The sequence below is a fragment of the Anolis sagrei genome, chromosome 2, assembly GCF_037176765.1.
Source record: "Anolis sagrei isolate rAnoSag1 chromosome 2, rAnoSag1.mat, whole genome shotgun sequence".
Taxonomy (NCBI): Eukaryota; Metazoa; Chordata; class Lepidosauria; order Squamata; family Dactyloidae; genus Anolis; species Anolis sagrei.
This window is the reverse complement of record NC_090022.1, coordinates 213,238,515-213,261,140: the sequence shown is the minus strand read 5'-3', so window position 1 is coordinate 213,261,140 and position 22,626 is coordinate 213,238,515. Positions and strand designations below refer to the sequence as shown.

The 22,626-nt window shown below is 38.9% G+C and overlaps 1 protein-coding gene and 1 pseudogene across 8 annotated transcripts in view; one reads left to right on the top strand and one right to left on the bottom strand.

Moving 5' to 3' along the window:
* The window catches only part of BNC2 (basonuclin zinc finger protein 2), a 459,184-nt gene that overhangs the window by 36,379 nt on the left and 400,179 nt on the right, over nt 1–22,626 (bottom strand). The window lies entirely within an intron of this gene.
* On the top strand, nt 14,357–14,458 carry LOC132769521 (U2 spliceosomal RNA; annotated as a pseudogene).

Genomic DNA, 22,626 nt, shown 5'->3' with positions numbered 1-22,626 from the left:
TTGCAGTCCATACATTTTCAACACAACAAAGGCTGACCACAATTTACGAATATATATCAGTTCACTAAAGGAAACTGGCAGCTACTTTAATAAATTAGATCTATCTATTCTATCCTGTGTAGATTCAACACATAAAAACTTGGGACCTTTAAACATGGGGTAAAATAGCCCTGCTAGTTTTATTCTACTTTTATTCACTGCATGGATGGGGCCCCTGGAGCACCATCAGACAATACATGGCAAGCCCCACCCACATTCATCCCGAAGTGGAGGGGACGCACCAGAAGTCACTTCCTCTTCCACCAAAGGGAGGAAAATGTGTTTTGGGTAAACCCCGCCCACATTCCTTCCCTTTTCCCCATATAATGGGAGAAAGGGTGGCAGGGTAACTCATGTTGCTGCCCTTTCTCACATCTGATGGAGACGCGGACAGGGTGTCAATGCATCCTCCCCCATCTCCACTGTATAATGGGGGGTGCGCGGGGTACCTGGAGATGCCCTGTGCACCTTCCCTTTCGCTGGTGACTGCCAGCAACATGGCACGGCCCTTTTGGGCCATGTGAAGAAGTCCTTGGTCCCATTGGACTGTGTCCACAAGGGCAAAACAATTCTTGACCAGATTGACAAGATACAAAATAATCTGGTTTACTGTGCTCAATATTGCCTTCACTGACTGGCAGTAGCTGGCCCATTTTCAAGTAGGGACCTTTCTTGGTCCTCTCTGAAGACACCAAAGACTGAAATTAGGATCTTCTCTATATATAATGCATTCATTTTGCCATTAATCCATTTCTATATATATATCATTGTTGTGCCCTGTGACTCATTATTTCCATTCCAAGGCAGAATGGCAGCAACAGAGCTTGAAGCTACAGTCTCATTCAGATATGTGAGCAAACTTGTCATAAAGTACTGAACTAATTGTCCCCTTATCTGTGTGGGAAGATGATACTTTTGGGGCTATACAACTAAAAGCAAATGGTGGTTGAATGAGATCAAAAGTGAAAAAAAGCTAACATGTCTAATCTAAAACATGATACAGAAGCTCTATTTAATAATCATAAATCTCTAGCACCTTGGTTTTAAATCTCATTTTTAAAAGAGTCCCTTCAGCATGAGAGATCCGGCGCAACAAACCATTTAATCGCTAGTCCTGTGCTAATTTCAAAAAGGCACAATCTACCAGATCCCCAATTAATACCACAACATTCCAGATAGGGATTTTCTCTAGAGCTCTCCAGTAATTCACGTTCTGATAGGAATCTTTCCTCTTCCATAAGTCTACCTTAAATCTCCATAATAATTACTCTCTTTACAACATTTTGAATGCTTGGCCCTGAAGGACTGCGGTATAATGAGGTGAAGCATTTGCAACAAATTATATGAAAATGCACAAAGTGAAATGAACGTGTCTCCCTTGATTAGATGAAGTTCTGGCACAGAGAAGAAACTTGGAAAACAGACAACAACAAAGAGAATAAGTTGGGCACTGCAAGTCTGTATGAATTTTAAGAGGAAGGTTTTACTTTACTGTGTACATCTCCCCCACAAATCAAGAGACAACCGGCAGCATGCTAACCAACTGGGAAATACAGAAATGTGTTCCCTTAATTACTATTGAAGGAATAGGCCAATTATTTAGGAAAAGTCCTAATAGTGTTAGTAGTAAATCTCTACACAAAAGCTATCTTACCTCAAATTAGAACAGTTATTACTATAACATAAGACATTAGTATAATGTGTCCTGCCATTGTTTGTTGGACTAAGTAGATGATGAATGGATATGTGTCAAACATGTAGCTGCAAAACAAAATGCTTAACCGATATAAAACTGAAGAATATGCAATATCCAAAATATAATTACATAATTTATGTGAAAAATTACTGCATGAAGCAGAGGCAATAATATACAAATAGAAAAAGAAACTTACCGCACTTCAGGCTCTGACTCAGGTACTCTGAATGCTCATAGAGTTGCCACTGCCACAATGATTGCATAGATAGATTACATATAGATGCAATACTTCGTGAAATTCTGCTTCTATTCCTTCACTGGAATTTTTGCGGGTGCTGATCCTGCAAGCACCACTACTAGCACCCATCTATGATTGTATTAGAGCAGAATAATGTATGGGCTTTGTAGGTCACTTATTGTATTCGGCTCATGTACACAATTGTCCTTGTACAGTAATCTCTGGGAGAGGATTTCTGATATGGATCTGTGGCCATACAGATGCCCATCAATGGGGGAGGGACCTACCTTGGCTATGGTCCCATATCCTTGTCTCTGGGCTCCTTCAAGAAGCATTAAACCTTGATTCCCACCCTTTGGGAGTCAGAGAGAGAGGAAAAGGAAATAAAACTGGGATTCACCCTTTCCCATTCAAATAAAACTATTATTGATAATATTATAATGTAATACAATATAATAATTATATATTTTATATTACATGTAATATTACTAATATTACAGTATAATGCTTATAGTACAATATAGTAATATATAATACCAATATTGTGCTATGGTAATAATATAATATATATTGTATTTACATATTACTTGTAAGCTGCTCTGAGTCCCCTTTGGTGTGAGAAGGGCAGCATATAAATGTCGTAAATAAAAAATAAATAAAAATATGCCTCAAACCTACTCTTCCCATTTCCAGACCTGCCCCTCTTCTCCTTTCCAAAGACAGAATGAATCCTTAGCTTTAACATTGGCCCCTAACTTGTCCCAAGCCCTTCCATCTGACCCCTTCTTCCTTTTCCACTTTGTTTTCTATCCATTCCCATTTATGTGTCTCTCACCAGCAATATACTCTGTCAGATGTCCAGTGCTTCCCTGGGTGATGTTCCCTTGCCCCCGTCTTCCTACTTTCTTCTTACCTTCACACTTGATTCCATGGTCCCAGATATTTCTTTCTGTCTCTCATCCCTGGCCACCTGTTCCTGTCTCCTCCCTGTTGGACTTTTCTTAATTCCCCAACCTCCAGTACTTTAATACTCTGTTAAGTCCCCCTTTTCCCCACTCCTCCATGCTCACAGTCCTGGAACTTTTCTTGTTCCTTCCATCATCATTACACATTTCTTTTCCTCCTTCCTCTTGTTCCACATGTTTCTCCCATCCCTTCCACCCACTGAACCCTTCTCGTCTTTCAAGTTTCCCTGTCCTCTAAAATCCTGCCTCCAGCATCTGCATTCTATGGCTCCTTTCTTCAAGCCATGCTCAACATCGATGGTTTTGTTCCTATTTGAATCCTTCTCTAACCCTGTCTCAAACCCATCACCACATCATGAGTGGCTGTGGAGATAGTGAACACCCTACCCTACCAAACAATGCACCTGAAGTGCATCTAAAATGTTTTTAATTCTAATGCAGCAGAACAAGTAATATCTGAGAATATTGTAAAGGCAAATTCAAATAAAATTCCTGACATGCCCACATACACTTCACTCACTGTTATAAGCCATGGGAATGCTACTCTTGACAATGAATGAGTAAGCTTGCTGACTGCAGGCCAGATTGACCCAGACAAGTCTTATAAAACATGATTAGAAGATGTACTTATGCAAAGAGGATGTGCACAGAACTTGCACCATAAGGTAACACCCTAAAGTGCCCACACTGTGGGAATAAGATTGTAGATGCCTAAAAATCATGTCATGTTATACACTTTCCTGGATTAGCAGACAGTGAATAGATATCTAGTATCACTTAACTCTCACCCCAACACTCTACTTTCCACAATAACACAGCAAATCACATAGACAGAACTTTTCACTTAGAGTAGAGAAGGAAAATTCCTGCCAACATCAAATTCGCTACCAAAGACACACAGAGACCTCCCTGTGAAAACCAATTCAAAATAATTCTGCTCTACACAATTCAGATTTGCTTTGACAAAAGTATCATTCACCTTCCTAACTCATTTAACTTTATTAGGATCTAAAAGCTATGATTTTAATTGTGTCTTGTTGTTTTATAATATATTGTTTGATTTCTGATAAAATATTTGCTGCATTATAGATTATCCTTGGTTGTGGATTTGATGAAAATCCATTATTCATAAAGACAGGTCTTTTATATATATATATATATATATATATATATATATATATATATATATAATGTGTACTGAACTTTTAAAAAATGTGGTTCAGATTATTTTTACAACTGTAATTGAATGCCAGTTATAATTACAATAGGCCAAGCCAACAGCTTCAAGACAGCACTTTCTATCAAGCCTTTATTACCAATAGTATTGCAAAGTTCCAGTACATATTTTCAAATACCCATTCCATAGTCCATTTACTAAAACTGAAAAATCCTTAAAAGCATAGCAAAATTGGTTTAATATAGACAAGTAACGGGAATGTTCTCCTCAAATTCTACAGTTAATTTTACCTTACAGTCAGTAACATTAATTACTTCAACTTTTTTTCAGCAGGAACCAAACCTTCTGCAATTCCTTTACCTTTAAAATATTTCAAACAAGGTATTCATAGATGTACTAACACAAAATTGTTTCTAAAAACTGTGTAACATGAAGACTTTTATGTAAAACAAAATATAGTCTCTGTTCAATGCAATTCCTGGTCTTGCTAACTTTTTACAATAAGCAAAAATCTAAAATAAACATAAGTATGTTATGTTCACAATACTAATAATAGTCCTTTGAAGAAGTAATGATATCAATTATGAACCCGTTTCTTCTCCACTTGCTAACCTTTTCTCAGTTCCTTTCATGGGAAGGAATGGTTCACATCCCCTTGACATTATGGAAGACTAATTTACTGATATTAATAGATTCTTCTGTTTTTATTGGGTTTTGGCTATTACTAAAGTAGCAGAAACAAAAGGGTAACCTTACATCTTAGTATACTACAGTTCAATTTGTAAATAAAATACAAAATAGAGAATTTAAAATATAAATTGCATTTGCAATTTATATATGAATAATACTTTAATACAGCAAACATGATAACTTGATGCCATATTAAAAATATGTTTTATATCAAATAAATAATTTTATTTTATATTCCTAAAATAACAAGGCCCTTTTCAATTTGTAAGGATACAAAATGTTTGCATTTTTTTCTGAACCACTTTCTGCCCTCAACGTTTTCCATGGTTTCAAAATTTTCAAATTTTACATCTCTACTTTTGCATGTACATAAAGCAAAGCTTAATATTTTACTTTTAAAATATTATTTCTTGTATATCTCATTACAAAAACCCCATGAGGGACAGAAGAAGTTTTTGAATATACAATCCCCTCTACATATTCATTAAGAGTTTGTGGCACGGGACTTTTGCAAAAGTAGACAAAACTACAAATTAAAAAAACACCTCTTTTCACATAAGAGAACAACTCTCTAGAATCTCTATGTCTTCCATCATGACTCTATTGTCAATCTTCATGAAATCTGACCATAGAATCACATTGCAGAATGTAGTGTTTCCAACAGAGGTTTTCTCTCAAAGAAAATCTTCAATATGATTCGATGGTTAGTTTACAGCAGAGATTAACCATATAGTTGCACTGGAAGTACTAGAGATTCCTAGAGGGAACATTTTAAAAATTAAATTCACGAATTATCAAATCTACAAAAGTCAAACTCATAAGTGTAGCGTGCCAATTCTATTCAAACATGGTCAAAACTTTCTCATTTATGAGCATGATATTTAATATATGCTCAAAATGGATTCTGAAACCAAAGCCTATGGCAATTTCTCATATGTTTTCTTGTTGCTTGTCTTGTTATTATGAAACTTCTGTAAATACCCTGCCTGACTTACTGGGCAGGGATGTTGTGGCAGTGGACTCTCTCCTCCACCCACTATTTCCTGCAGGGCTCCTTCCTCCCTGCCTCTCCAGCCAGTCAGGGGCAGGCTCATCCCTATGTCCTGATTGGCTGCAGCAGGCAGATCAGAGTGAAGACCTTTTTCCTCCGGTCCACCTGCTGCACATAAAATGAGGCATCCACCGTCTATGTTGTAAGTTTTGTTGCTGTTATGTGTGTTTGCTTCTTTTCTTTGCATCTTTGTCACAGCTAGTAGGCAGCTGGATCCAGTATGTGCGTATCTCTCGTGTGGTGGTGCCGGTGTCCCAGGGTGGAAAGAACTGGAAAGGGCATTGCACCCCCTATCATCTTCCTTGGTGCATCAGTCAGTAGCGGGCTGTCTGATACCTTGATCCAAGATCCATATATGGTTGCCACCCCTGTCTCTCAGCTGAAACCATGATTTTTGGCTTTATCTTTTCTTCAAATGTTTGCTGGTCATAGTATAAGATGTGAACAGAGCCTCTTCTCTTTTGAATATATTTGTTTGTTGATGCCTGCATACAACTACTCTATGTTTACAGTTACAGATTGCTAAGAAATGAAAAACTTAGTGGATGGAGTAAATGCATAAGAGTGGTGTTTCCCAAGCTTTAGTCTTTCAGTTGTGTTGGACTTCAGCTCACAAAATCCTCAATCATTGTCCAAGGCAGTTAAGGCTTCTGGGAGCTGGTATAAAACATCTGAAGACTACAACCTGGGAATCACCAATGTAGAGGAAAAGAAGCTGTGTGCCAGATTAATACAGGACAGGCTAGGAATAGCAAAATATTAAAATTCTATGAATCACGCACTGAGTTATATATCTTTGTATATTACAGACGAAGAAATGCCAAAGAAAAGTAGGGGGAAACATGTTGTGGCATGCTAGGTAATAACAACAGTGCCTCCGTGACTTAATACCCTCTTGTCCCAGCAGTCCTGACTTTCTAGGCAGCCCACTTCTCCACATTAACAGTAGTCATTTGGAGCGCAGCAAACGTGCCATTAGAAGCACTTTTACAAGTGTATATTCATCCACCAATTAGCTTAATGTGGCCGCTTTCTGCATATTTTCTATCCAGGCCTGCACAAATCTTATTAATATTTCCCCCTAGCGCTTTGACAGATTACCTTGTCATTATGCATCCTGGAGCCTTTTAAACAATATGGGTAAACTACTGTTTGCGAGGTTAATGACAATTATCCCCTAATTACTGCATAAGTCACTCAGTCCACTTTATCTCATAGGCAGGGTTCTGCTCTGTGTATCTGCCATTGTGTCACTGTAAATGAATCTTGTATAGCTACATTTATCTGTCGTTGCCTTGTAAATTAAGCTGACAGAAGAATGAACAAATTACTGGGTATCATCACTTAAATACCACTTCTGAGTTTTTAAAGGAAAACTGCCAGAGCAATGCTTGTTTTTATGCTAAGCTATTGTGAACTGAAATAAATAAATTTGAGCACTCTACTCTACCAGCCATACATCATATTTTAATTTCTATACTGAGAACCTAATAGGGAAGGATTTTGTAGGAGGGTTCAAAAGTGGTAGAGACAAAGGAGAGAGGGATAAAAGGAGAAACAGTAATGCTAGAATCATAAAGTTGGATGAAGACCCATTCACAAGAGCCATTCAGTCCAACCTCATTCTGCCATGGAGGAATACACAATCAAAACACTGCTGACAGACGGCTGTCCAGTCTCTATTTAAAAGCCTCTAGAGAAGGAGACTTCATTACACCCCAAGACAGCATATCTCACTCTAAAACAGCTCTTACCACCAGGAAGTTCTTCTTAATGTTTAGATGGAATCTTTCTCTATAGCTTGAGTCTACTGTTCCATGTCCCAGTTTTTGGAGCAATGGAAAAGAAGCTTGCTTCATCTTCATTATGATATCCCTTCAGATATGGCTATCATGTTTTCTCTTAACCTTCTCTTCTCCAGGCTGAACAGATCCAGTTCCCTAAGTTGGTCCTCAAAACTCAGGGAGAAAAATCAGCTTTTCATTTACCCCAGTGCATGTAATTATTTCCTTCTATATGTTACTCCCCCTTTACACCTTATTCTCATGGCTACCTGGGAAGGGTCCCTGAAGCACCAGAAAATGTGATGAATTGAGCCATTGGTGCCAGGAGATTTAGTTCAACTGATGTTCTTTTGATGCTTGAGTTAAAGGGGACACATATTCTAATACAATAACTAATGAGTGATAGGAAGTGAAGGCCCCAGTGAGCAATCCAGGATTATGGGTGAGTATCCTCCAGAGACCATATCAGCCATGGGAGGCAACAGAGATATGTAACCTTGTCTGTTGTGGTTTATTTATTTATTTTGCTTTTATTATGTGTCATAATGTTTTGATTTTTTTTAAATGATGGATTCAAGTACCTATTGCTTATTGAGAATGAAGTTTATATTCTTAAACAAATTAATAAAGTAAACGACAGATCCTGCAAAGCATGTCTGAACTGGCCAAGTGTGATGTGTTTGTGTTTGCATATAATATATACACAATGCATGCACACATGCACATACACAGATTTTCCTGATTGTTTTACTGATTCTGATTTAATTTCCCATCACTTGAGTCAAAAGCCACAGTGCAACCTAGTCTGAAGTATCAGGAACACAGCCCTAGCATTTGGTATGTCTTCTACACAACTTCATTGAGAGTGATTTTGGATGCTTGCAGCCTTAAATACACTTGCCAGGACATATATCCTATTAAGCCTATCCTTTCTGAATAAACAAGCTTAGAATCACACTGTTTGAGAATTAATTTTTCAGTAGCTGTTGAACATGTGCTCAAGGGAAGCCAGATTTTGGCTCAGAGATGAACCTTGGTGGCTTATAAAGTTTCTCTGAAAAAGAGATGCTCAAAATCTGCCACTGCTTTTTCTCCATTTGGGAATTAGAATATGTGCCAAAACATAAATTCCTGTTTTACTCTTCCTGCAACTCCCAGACCTCCCCCTCTCATGCACCATTAAGCTCTCAAAGCACATTTCCCCTTAAACATCTCTTACCTGGCTCTGTAAAGCAAATTAGAGGGACATGACTTTTTCTGTCTCTTTCTGGGTCAACATGACCTTTTTGGTTCCTGTGCTATCAGTACATTGGAGAGAGGAATGAAAGATTTTTATATCCCCTGGATGGACAGGGAAGGCATGACTGAAGACTCAGTCATTTGGTACCTTACTGACTTCTAAAGGCTGTAGAAAGTAAACTTAGCTGTTCCTGGGAGAAATATTTCAGGTTATTTCCCAGGCAAATCTGATATGAGCCAGAAGAAGCCAGAGCACATCTTTGAGGATTTCTAGAAATCTACACACTGCATTGTGTTGCTGGTGAGCCTTGTTGATTCAGATGTGGTCCTGTTTTGTAGGCAACCCAACTTCAACACAACCAGTTGCCCAGTGATTGCAAGCAGTGGACTTTTAAAACATATCAAACACCAGGCATGGCTAGTTCCAAACTCTGACATCAAGGGGAAGCTCTGCCTGGCCATGTCAAAAGTTGGTTCTTCTGTGAGTAGTTAAGCAAGATAGCTCTAAAAAGAAATGGAAACCCCTGTCATCTTCAAATGCTACATATACCAATACACTAATGCCATCTGTTTACTTGATAAACACACTGCAGAGCTCTCAAGGGGGGGGGGGGGCATTTAACAAAAGTTCCAAACATGAAGTGGCTAATAAAAGTGTGCTGAGACCTTTCATTCTTCATTAAAGAAATGTTCCAGGAGATATGGCAGTAGGTGACAGACTGACAATCACAGAAATTATAGCACTTTTCCTGTCTACAGGACAGGTGTCAATAGGAACAAAGGCTTCTTTGTAACTCCATCGTCAGACTAACATTTCCTTTTGCTAAGGACCGTTGGGGTTTTCTTCATTCTCCAGTTCCACAATGAGCAGTAAGGAGGGACATTTTATAACTGACTAAATTGATTTGACCACACATGGCTCCACTAAAATGGAAAATGGCATTTTTAAAAAAGTATAATCAACTCTGTTGCAAAGTATAGCAAGGAGCAACTCACCTTTCTTTATGCAGACTTGGAGTCAATTGGCTAGTGGCTATTTTTCTGCCCAGTCTGCTACCACTGTTCATTTTCTGCCATGATGACTCTAAGAAAATGCATTACAGTCCAGCTTTTGAATATATATAGTATTCTCCCTCCCACTCAATCTAACAGCACATAGAACTGTAATGCATAATATTCCATCTATTATTAACTTGCAAGGACATATAAAATTTTACATTAAGGCATGATCAACTGAAAAGGATAAACACATAGAATACAGAGATAAAAACGAGTGATGTGGTATTAGGAAAGGAGTTTAATCCTTAAATCAGTGATTCTCAACCTTCCTAATGCCATGACCTCTTAATACAGTTCCTCATGTTGTGGTGACCCCCAACCATAACATTATTTTCATCGCTACTTCATAACTGCAATTTTGCTACTGTTATGAATTGTAATGTAAACATCTTATATGCAGGATGTATTTTCATTCACTGGACCAAATTTGACACAGATACCCAATATGCCCAAATTTGATTTTGTCATTTGGGAGGTGTAGTTGCTGGGATTTATAGTTAACCTACAATCAAAGAGCATTCTATACTCCACCAAAGATGGAATTAAATCAAACTTGGCACACAGAACTCCCATGATCAACAGAAAATATTGAAAATGCTGGGCATTGACCTTGAGTTTTGGAGTTGTCGTTCACCTCCATCCAGAGAGCACTGTGGACTCAAACAATGATGGATCTGGACCAAACTTGGCATGAATACTCAATATGCTCAAATGTGAACACTGGTGGAGTTTGGGGAAAATAGAGCTTGACATTGTTGCTGGGATTTCTAGTTCACCTACAATCAAAGAGCATTCTGAACCCACCAATGATAGAATTGGGTCAAACTTCCCACACAGAACCCACATGACCAACAGATAGTCTTTGGCAACCCCTCTGATGCCCCTGGCGACCCCCCAGGGATCCTTACCTCCAGGTTGAAAAACACTGTCTTAAATGTTATTTGAAATAGAACCACACCATGAAGTGGGTTGTTTTTTTTAAGATACTAAATGATTGGTTAATGTAAGTAATAGAACTGCACAGCAGAAATGTTTTAGGCTATGTTCCAGCAACAAAAGCTTTTCTCCAGCAAAGTTACCACTATTTTTTTCCCAAACAATGGTAATCTGAGATGTTCAAAGCCGACAATCCAAACTTGTCTTCATGCATATATACCAGGCATGGGCAAACTTCGGCCCTACAGGTGTTTTGGACTTCAACTCCCACAATTCCTTACAGCTGTAGGTTGTTAGGAATTGTGGGGGTAGAAGTTCAAAATACTTGAAGGGCTGAAGTTTGCCCATGCCTGATATATACAATCTCTCATACCATGGTTTCAGGACACATGGGAAAATGAACTGAAGCAGAATGAAGGGTGGCAGGAGTTAAAAGTCCACACAGGTAGAAAAACTGATAATCTACTGTAGTTTACCACTTTTGAAGTGAGTGAGGCTTTCTTCCCGATAGGGTTAATATATACATTTGTTGAATGAGAGAACTCAGGGACAGAATGTTTGAGTAATACCATAGCTATTGCCTCTTTGAACTTGTCTACACTGATTTTAAAAAATCTGTTTGGCCCCATATTTTCCCAATGTCTATTGATCCTGCAGTGACTCCATTAGCACCACACATCTCATGCACATCATAGCGAGATCACCATAACCAGCCACACACATATAAATGTTAGGATTTCAGCACCAATGAGGTGAGCATGATTTTTCTTAGTCTGCGCAGAACCCCCCCCCCCCCCACTCTTAGATATGTAAAGACAAGACACATAAAACTGCCTACAAATCTTGAATAAATCATTGAAAACATATATTTAAAAATTTCCAGTAATTAAAAACAGTAGCTTGGATACTAATTCGTTGACACTGTCAATCTGGAGTTTCTCTGGCCTTTGACTTTTGCTAGCGGCAGAGTAAAACAATTTGACTGAGACAAGTGTTGCATTGGACAAGTGGGCTGTGTCATGTCAGCTGAAGGCAAAGATTAGAACCCCAAAAGCATGCTAATAAGAGAGGGTACTAAGTGGATAACATGAACATTTTATCAAGTAGACCCTATCTATTTAAAACGATAGAAAGTCCAATGTAAACTGGAGCTGGGGAAGGGGATACTGCTGTTTTAATAAAAGTTGCTTTTACACCCTTCTGATGAGTTCATTTGGGATTGTTTCGTTCCTAACTTCCTTATGAAAAAAATTAACTGCTGCAATACAACAAATGTTACAATATTCCAGAGTCAGAGGTCCTAAAGTTGCCATTAAATCAGAAGGAAGCCTTTAGAAATTAACTTGTAATGCTATGACTGTTTAGGCTAATTACACATTTTTGAATTTAAATGTATTTCCCAGCTTACCTTGACTTTTATCAGCTGCTGGGTTGCTCCATGCTAAGTACCACTCAGCTTTGGAATTGGTTCGGATAAAATAAAATACTTTGAGGGAGACATAAAATATCCCTAGAAGCACTGAATAAATGGTGGTATTTCCACAGGTCTTAATGAGACCTGTGCAAAGAAGTTCATTTTCTCTGGAGAGTTCATAAAGGAAGTTGATGAAATTAGCTTTATATAAACAAGAGGAAAGGCACTAATTAATCAAACACTTCTTGCCTTATTGTTTTGTCTTATGGTTTTGTGCCTTGGAACTTTGTTAACATGAGATTTCCACAGGCTACATTTATATACATCATTCTGGCATTTATTTACTGATATGATTTACATCTGCCTCGCATACTTTCTAGCTGTCCCACTTCGGCAAGGACAGCCTTGACTATTCCCACTTTTAAAATGTCCCAGTTTCTTTCCTTTCCTCCCACTTTCCCTCCTTTGCTCCCAGTTTACTTCAATTGTTGCAAACTAAAATGAACCAAAATGAAAAAGTAGTTTCCACTCAATTAACTCTGTGGGAATTGAAAAATGACATTGACGAGATGAGACCATATCCCCCAATGTTCCATAGACGAAAACCAGGACACGTATAGCCAAGCAACGTCAGAGGTGGTTAAGTTGGCAAAAGTTATTAATGAGAAAAAAATACACAATCCAAGAGAGGCTGCAGCAGTTTGCTTTTGCCTGAGCCGACAGAGAAGGGCAAGATTTTTCCTCTTCATTAATAGTGTTTGCTCTCTAGGCCACGTTTGATGCCACTAGAGTTTTTTACACCTACCAGAGTACTCCTTCAAACTCTTCATCGCAGCAATTTTGCTCCTATAAATGGGACCCCCATAGGCTTATGGAAGCTCAGTAGCAGATATTTCCAGTAGACAGAAAAATGTCTTTCAACTTTCGAATAATTGTTAGTGCACTGCCATCTCATCCAGCAACCACAACAATATTGCACCAGCTTTTAAGATTAGAAATAAATGCCCCAGTACAAAAGCTTACATCATGCTATTTTACTGGTACTGTAACAAAAATAGCTATTCGACTATCTGATGCAGGGCCCCATCCATTGACTGACGTGCTGAGCCCTAATACCCAAACTGATTGCTGGGATTTGCAATGGAAGGATTTGAAAAGGCCAGTGTGGGATGCAAATGGTCCATCAAAGCCATCTCAGATTCCTTGCACCCTAGCTTTGTTTTTGTCAGTGGGAGCAGAAATAAACTATTGCCATATTAAAGAATCCACTATACTATTCAGCCATTTTCAGAATTCCAATGAATTTTCTACTGACTGAATCTTTACTGCTACCAAACTGTAGAATCCGATATTCCCAGGGGAACTGTTTTGTTTGGTTCTCCCTCTTTGAGTGTGGAAAGATAGTTCCACTGTGGAAGATCCAAACTCTGTGAGGCTGTGGAAACGTCCACAGTCACAATTTTCCAATGTCACAGTTCTAGCACCGGGGAAGTGAGAATGGAAGTGCTCACGTGTTGTTTGGCAGCTTGTGTATTTGCAGTATTCAGTACAACAACAACAAAACTTTATGACGGTCACTGAACAGCACAAAGGGGGACACAAACGCCCTGGGATGGGGAAAACACAGCTCACAATGAAGCAGTTATAAAAAAACAGATTAGAAAACAGTTTAAAACCACAGTTTTAAAACATAGGTTAATGTAGCAAGTTGCAGGTTTGAATTCGGGGAGCAGTGTGAGCTTCTGCTGTTAGCCCCAGCTTCTGCCAACCTAGCAGTTTGAAAACATGCAAATGTGAGTAGATCAATAGGTACCGCTCTGGTGGGAAGGTAACAGCACTCCGTGCAGTCATGCTGGCCACATGATCTTGGAGGTGTCCATGGACAACACCGGCTCTTCAGCTTAGAAATGGAATTGGCACCAACCCTCAGAGTTGGACACAACTGGACTAAATGTCAGGGGAAAACCTTTATCAATGGAACTGAGGGGGCAAAGACTGATAGGAGAGGCCAAAGCACCTGGGGGGCACTAAAAGGGATGGGAGGGACACATTACACGTCTAGTGGCATATTGCTTCTTGGCCTTTTGGCGAAGATCAAGTGTAGTATCTGTTCAGTATTCAGTATTTGGAATTCAATTTATTCCTATAAAAGAACATGGAGGAAGTTTTTCAGGAAGCTGGTTTATTTTCCTACCACTGAAATAAATTGGGGGGGGGGGGGGTTAAAAATAATACTTGGATACTCTGAGGAAAAACACCATCTTGCCAGCAAAATGCCAAGAAAGCAAAGACAAAACTGCAGAATCCTTCTTCCATATTGTTAGAGCATCTATATTAATATGGGGTTTTTTTTGGTTTATTATTTCTTTTGAGTAACTCTTGAAGTCATTTGTAAAAATGTAATAAAAGACATTTTCCAAAGTTCCTCAACTTGCATTGGGATTTCGCAAAAGAAAGGCACTCAAATTCTTTGCATGCTTCATGTGATTCCAAAGCCCTGAATTAAAAGAAACACTGGCATGCATAGTCCAGAGAAAGGGAAAGATTTTCTTATTAATTTCATTGAACAAATTATGTGGGAAGATGTTGCTTTGAAATTACCACAATTCTAATGCTACAGAAATGTGTGTATTAGGCTCTGCATATCTGTTACTTTACTGTTTACCTGATCGTTTCAAATCAAATCAGTAGCAAATTGGTTCTGTTTCTTCTCTTCAGTGAACAAAGACAAAAAAATGTCTTAATGAAGATTACATGGAGATGAACCAATGTCTTCCTGTTTCCACTTTTGTTTTTACTGTTTGATTCTCACTCTTTTCTGGTAATAAATTTTAAGTAGATACACGGCATTTTTAAAGTATATCCAAGCAGATGTCAAATGATTCTGGGACTGAAAATGCTAGAAAATCTGGGTGTGTGCTTGTGTGTGAAAACATGTAATGGGAAAACACTTGCACCATTCTTGTGCCACATAATATGTTTTACAGAAGACCCTTCCTTGAACAGACTCATGAAAAGTTAATTCTCATTACATTTGGGGCAAGAACACTTCAGCAACACATGGTTTGAAAAGCATCTGTAAAATTATGTGGTACATCACTTGTATTCAAGATGACATGCATCCTTGGGCCAATAGCAGTTGATAAAGCACATTACCAGTGTTTCAATTTTTAAAAAATCAATACAAAGTAGGCCTGCAAACCTTTCTGCTTTTTCTTTCACAACTAAAATGCCAAAGAGGCTCCACTCTAGCCACAATTTTATGTATGCTTGCCTAACAATAAGCCCAATTGAACACAGGGAGATTTACTTCTGGGTAAATGTGCATAAAACATAGTTGTCAACAGTGTAAAATCAGAGCTAGGAGTAATTTATCACTTTAAAAGTAATTTATTTGCAGCACATAAAAAAGAGGAAAGCACATCTTCCTTAGTTCTTTCTTATGTTTCTATCATTCCTAACTCATAGTTCTTAATCACAAAGATGCACATTTATAATAGTAGTTATGTAAGTCTTAATCGAGTTTCTATTCATTCAATGGATCTACTCTAGGTAGGACTAACTATACAATTGTTGTGATTTATAGGAAAATATATTGACTGTTGCCTAACCTCCTATTCTCCTGATTTGGTAAGGACAGTCAGTGCCTATGAATCCTCGATCAAATGCTTTTAAAATGACTCAGTTTCTATCTCTTATCTCACTTTCCTCCTTTGTCCTCAGATTACTTCGATTGCTGCAAAGTGAAGTAGTTTTCACCCAACTTGGGAGTGCAAATGGAGAGAAGTGATATTCCTCACTAATAATTTATTTTATTATTTATTTATTTACAGTATTTATATTCTACCCTTCTCGTCCCAAAGGGGACTCAGGGCAGATCGCAATGCACACATACACAGCAAACATCCAATGCCGTTTTTGACATACAAGATACAGACAGATAGTCCATTCAGCAGTTCTTCCACTTCGGATCCTGGAGGTTGCTCAATTCGGCCACAGCGGTTTTGCCAACCTGACCACTCTCTGATGTTGCTTGGCTACAGCTATTCCACTTTTGATTCCTGAAATGTTGGAGGATATGCCACAGAGAGGTTGGATGCACCTGTAACTACTGCAGTAAACAGATCAAGAAGAAATAGGTCCAGAAACTCCCTCCTACATCAAAAGTCAGAATCAGCAGAAAGAAAGACTTGCCTGGTTTCAGTGCAGAAATGAAAAGTACATTCCCTGTTATAAATTTCTTGGACAAAAAAAAAGAGTTTCCCAACATTTTTTTTTTAAAAAATAGCAGTGAAAGGTAACACAGTGGCTTTCCGGGCTGCTTGTCCATGTTCCAGAAGCATTCTCTCCTGAGGTTTTGCCCACATCTATGGTAGGCATCCTCAGAGGTTTTGAGGTCTGTTGGAAACTAGGCAAGTGAGGTCTAGTTTCCAACAGACCTCACCATCTCTGAGGATGCCAGTCATAGATGTGGGTGAAATGTCAGGCAAGAATGCTTCTGGAACATGGCCATACAGCCCAGAAAACTCACAGCAACCCAGCTATATAGTTCTTTGTGTATGAAAAATTATTGATTTTTTCCACCAAAAAAACCCCCAGTCTTATACACACAAAAATCATGTTACTTCTGGCAACAGTGTTTTATTGTGCAAAAGAATTATTTGTATTTGTCATCACCCCCCCCCCAACTTTCCAGAAACCTGAATTGGATATTGTGTGACAAACTATTTTTATGTAAAGAACTTGATTTTTTAAATCAACCCACATGTGAATTTGTAGGAAAGGTGAACAGGAAGGTTGTCTGAAGGGTTTTTTTGTGTACAAACCCTCTGAAACACCTTTATATTTATGCAGAGCATTGTTCCTATATTCTACCTGGGAAATCACGTTATTTTAATAAACATGCATGATTTTTGCATTTAAAAGACCCTCATGTGTATTTCTGTAAAAAAAAATTCCCAAAATACTTTAGGGTGTGTAGATATCGAGCGAGAACTATACAAAAATATTTGTTTTCTATTGCAGCAGTGAGAAGACTGTGGAAAATATTTGTTCACCCATGCGAGGACCAAACAGTCCAATATTTACATCCGAACACCAACCAGATGAGCCTGGATTTGTCCTTTCTATTTGGACATTTGATACTTGCAGCTGTTGCTCCTCCTGCAACAGAGAAGGGAATGGCATGCATTTATAAGCTGTCTGTACAGCTATTTTATGCATGTGGTTGCAATTCCCATAGATATTTGTTGCTTTTCTGCCTATATCAGGGTGAGAATTGTGCGGCTTTCCTGAAGTTGCTAGAGTGCAACTCCAATGAAGCCTAGCCAACTTAGGCTGGATCTACACTGCCTTATATCCCAGGATCAGATCACAGATTAGCTGTTTTGAACTGGATTATATATATCTATACTGCTAGATAATCTGAGATAGACAGATAATCTGGGATCAGGTACTGGAATACAGGGCAGTGTGGATTCAGCCTGAGTTAATAGTAGGGGATATTGGGAGTAGTGTCCAGCAATGTCAGGAAAGTCACAGTTTGACTAAATCTTTCTTTTCAACTTCAAACTTTCCCTAAGGAAAAAAAAAATTAAGTTGCATGAAATTGAGTTCTCCAACATCCTACACCACTTTCCTATGGCCGTTCCAGATAGGCTCTATATCCAAGGATCTGATCCCAGGTTTTCTCTTTATCCTAGATTATCTGGCAGTGGGGAATCATATTTTTAGGTTTTCCCCTGACATTAAGTCCAGTTGTGTCGGACTCTGGGGTGTGGTGCTCATCTCCATTTCTAAGCCGAAGAGCCGGCGTTGTCTGTAGACACCTCCAAGATCATGTGGCTGGCATGACTGCATGGAGCGCTGTTACCTTCCCACCAGAGTGGTACCTATTGATCTACTCACATTTGCATGTTTTTGAACTGCTAGGTTGGCAGAAGCTGGGGCTAACAGCGGAAGCTCACGCAGCTCCCCGGATTCGATCCTGTCACCTTTCGGTCAATAACCTCAGCAACTCGGTGGTTTAACCCACTGTGCCACCGGGGCTCTGGGGAATCATATAATTCAGGTTAAAAAGAAAATCTGGGATCAGATCCTGGCATATAGGGCCTGTCTGGAAGAGCACTTAGTTAATTGGTCTAGCAATACAACAGAGCATCCTCCTGACAGTATTATAATATGAGCAAGGAACAGACTGTGAGGCAGATTAAGAGTAAGAGATAGAGATATGAAGAAAGAACAGGTTTGAGTCCCCATGATGGGAATTCCCATGTGCCCAGTAACGGCTTAGCTCCACAGAAGTTTGTTCTTCTTAAGGAAATTACTACCTCTTCCCCAATAAGAAGATACATTAAAACAGCACCCTTGGAGGCCAAAGTTAAATAAATAAATAAATAAATAAATATTAAGTACTAATGAGAGTCTTTATTGTGTCCTAGGGATACTTGCAATAGATACCCCACAAGTCATCAACATACACTCTACCCATAGACTTTTTGCTGGTAATGTGTTGGCTACACTTTTCTACTGCCCCTTTGTAAGCATCACAGAGTGATGTTTTAATCTTACAGCATCCCTTTAGGGCAGGGCAGCAATTCACACTAAGCTATTCAGAAAGTATCCTAAGAAAGATGAATGAGTCTTGGCATGCATACATACATAAGTTGCTACCTACATAAGTATCCTGCCTCAACTGTTGATCCAAATTCAGTCTATTTTAACAATAACTTTTCAGTTGGCTGTTGTCATGGGCAGGCATGTAGCCGGGGGGGGGGGCCTCGGGGGGCTTCAGCCCCCCCCCCCGAAATTCTCATGGTGGTTCGCGAAAAGGCCTTACTGGTGCATTATTTAAACTGTTATGTTTATTTATATCATGATCTGATCACCATACTCAATATATCCCATATGCATGGGGGTATTGGGATAATGATACAAAAGGTTTGCTAGGGTAGACCCTCTTTCACTCAGACTCAGCCCCCCCCCGAAACTCAGCCCCCCCCGAAACCCCCCCTGAAATTTTTTTAGCCGCCCCCCCCCCCCCCGAAACGAAATCCTGGCTACGGGCCTGGTCATGGGTGAGCCCAAAACATGCTAACACATAAACAAAGACAGAAAAACCTGAAACGGAAAACCGAATGTACCTGAAGCAAGGAAGCATGCCAAACCTGATTTGATAATTCTTGCAATAGTATACAGAGCAATCCTAAGAAGGTTTACGGATGAAATATACTCCACAAAGCTCAATGATAGTTGCTCCCAAGTGAAGGAGTATAGGTTTGCAGTTATACACACAACTGCTCATCATAAAAAGCTTGAAGTTAAAACCTTGTGCTTGCAGCATCTGCCACAATCCCCTTATCTACAAATGATTGCATTTCAGAAAAAGACGAACAGTTAAATAAACCCAGTCTTGGTTGCTTTCCAAAATGAGAAATATATCATTGCACATACATTATTTGTTAAAATAGGATATAGGATATAGCTGAACATACAAGTTATATATTGTATTGACACAGGAAAAAGCAGAGAAAGCCAAGTACCCATACAGCCATGTAAACACTTGAATGAATTTTATGCATTTCTATGGATGCATGCCTCACTATATATGGAGAAAAGATTTTTACAAATATACACAGCATTCAGTTTGCATGCAGAGAGACTCTGGGAAGTACTCCTCACATGCCAAGTCATGTAAAGGCAACAACACCAGTGTTGCTATGAAACCAATGGCTGCCTTTGTTGATGACTGACTGCATGTAATTAATTAAAGTTGGTGAAATTAAATAGTTAAGATGACCTGATACCTGGTGGTCTTAATCAACTCAGGATGAAGATGAGGGACCACACCTTAGAAAAATCCATTAATCAAAACAAATTACAGTGTGTTAAGAAGATCAAAGCAAGTTTGCACGCACTGAAAAAAATCACACAGGAGACAAACACAGCAGCTAGGGCCTAGAGGGCAGCCATGGCAGTAGTAATCCTGGCAGCGCCAGCAAAAGAAAAGTCGTAAAAAGAAATAAGCAAGAGGATTCCCCTCCTTGCTGTATTACTCATCCTGAAAACCCTGTATTTACAGTCAGACCTCTGTATTCATAGATTCTGCATCCACAGATATAATAATCCACAGCTTGAAAAATTTCCAGTTGTTTTCTCCCAAAAACCAAACCGTGATTTTCCCATTTTATATAAGGGATCCAATTTTACTAACTACTGTATATATTGGGCCGTGTATCCATGGATTTTTGTATCCATGGGGGGGGGGGGGGGTCCTGTGACCAAGCTTCAGCAGATACCAAGGGCTCACTGTTCTTTCTTATGGCAATTGGTCATGGCACGTACAATAATGAATAACTGTATATTTTAATGCTGGCTCATTTAATAAAAACAAGTGTAGTAACTAACCACAATCTTCACAAAAAGTATAGGAAAAGATTATACTACACCTAAATAGGTTCAAGAGTACCTCTCTATAGCAATGAGTCAGACCTTTACTCCTGCTTGCCTCTCCCATGTCACACTACTGTCTCTTTTCAAGTCCAGGAAACTAAAGGGAAAATCACACCATGCAAAAGCTCCACAATTTTGTCACTGTTTGCAAGGATGAATAATTTCCATAGTTTTTTCATGTTGTCAGGAGTAAATTAATGTTTTTCCACTTGTAGTTCTCACCTGGAATCTGTGAGGCTGAGGTGGCAGCCCCAGTAGACTTGGGCACTTTCCAGCAAAGAGGCCACTGAAGCTGTGGCAGAGGCTGCCTCCATGGCCCAGTTACCAAGTGAGGATGGGGGGGGGGGGATTCCAGCTATGCTCCTGCCTCACATTTTAAGTAGGAATGTACAAGTCTTGCTGCAAATTCATAGTCTCCCTTAGTCTCTGCAGACATGCAGTCCCTCTGTAGGGTGGCAGCAATGGTAGTACGAAATACTCCACAAAAAACCAAATTTGCAAAAGTGAAATTCATGAAAGTGGAGGTCTGACTGATATGCCAGGGGGTGGTGGTGGTGGTAGTAGTAGTTATGTTAGGCGTTTACAGCAAAAACAAGAATTGTGGCACCTTGAAGACAAACTATTTTTATTCAGCATGAACGTTTGTGAAATTCAAACCACTGCATCTGTTAAAGTGGGTTGGAGACTCTGAAAATGTTGTTGTTATTTGCTAGCCAAACCCATGAATGAACAACCTTCCAAGAGCACCACTCATCAACTATCCTGTTCATGTCTTACAAACACATGGCTATGGCTTGTTTGATTGAAGCAGTCCACCCTGCAGTGTTCTCTCCTTCTTTCTTTCTTTTGGTGTGAACAAAATAGGCCTTCCCAGTGGCTGCTCCCAGACTTTGGAACTTCTTCCCTAGATAATACAGGACAGCCCCGACCTTGATGCCCTTCCATTGGCAAATCAAAGCAGTTTTGTGCCGACAGACTTTTTCAAATGGATTAGAATTGGGCTTTTAATGCTATGATGTGCTGTTTTTAAGATCTGTATATAATCTTTTAATTAATTTTAGTATTTTGAATGTTTAATATTTTAACTTCATAAATTATTTAATTAATTTACATTTCATATTCATACTTTTATTAATGATTTTGTGTTGTTTAAAATTTATATTGTTTCAAATTTGTCTTAGTTATCTTGAGCCTCATCACTGGGAAAAAGGAATGGTATAAATGGATAATAATACAACAACAGTTTTCCACTTGATTATTGCCTTTTCCAATGCCCTGTGTCATAAAAACCTTACTTCAGTGATCATGGCTTATAGCAACAATTCAGGCTTGATTTGCTCAGAGACCCATTGACCCCTTCAGCTCTTCATGAAATCATATGCCAAATAAAAACATATCGATATGCCACAAACACTTCGTTATACAGAAATGAAAGTTCAGAAACATCATTTTGTAATTGGGGCAATCTTATAACATCAGGGACAGCTAATCACCTCTCAACAAAAGATTGCCCCAGGCACTGCCAGGCCATCAAATGCTAATCAAGGTGGTCAGTTGAAACATTCACACCTAGCTCCAGCAGACAAGAGTCCTTTGTCTCACTCTGGTCATTCCACAGATATATAAACCAATTTCATAGTTCCAACAGACCTCACTACCTCTGAGGATGCTTGCCATAGATGCAGGCGAAATGTCAGGAGAGAATGCCTCTACAACATGGCTATATAGCCCGAAAAAAACCTATAAAACCCAATCTTATAACATATGGAGCTTTTTCCATATTTTCTAATTCCCCATAATTTCTCAGAAAATATTCAACTAATTAAGTACAACCCAGCATATCCAAGCCAACATATTTTGGACCATTCATTAATTCTGTTGAAATAT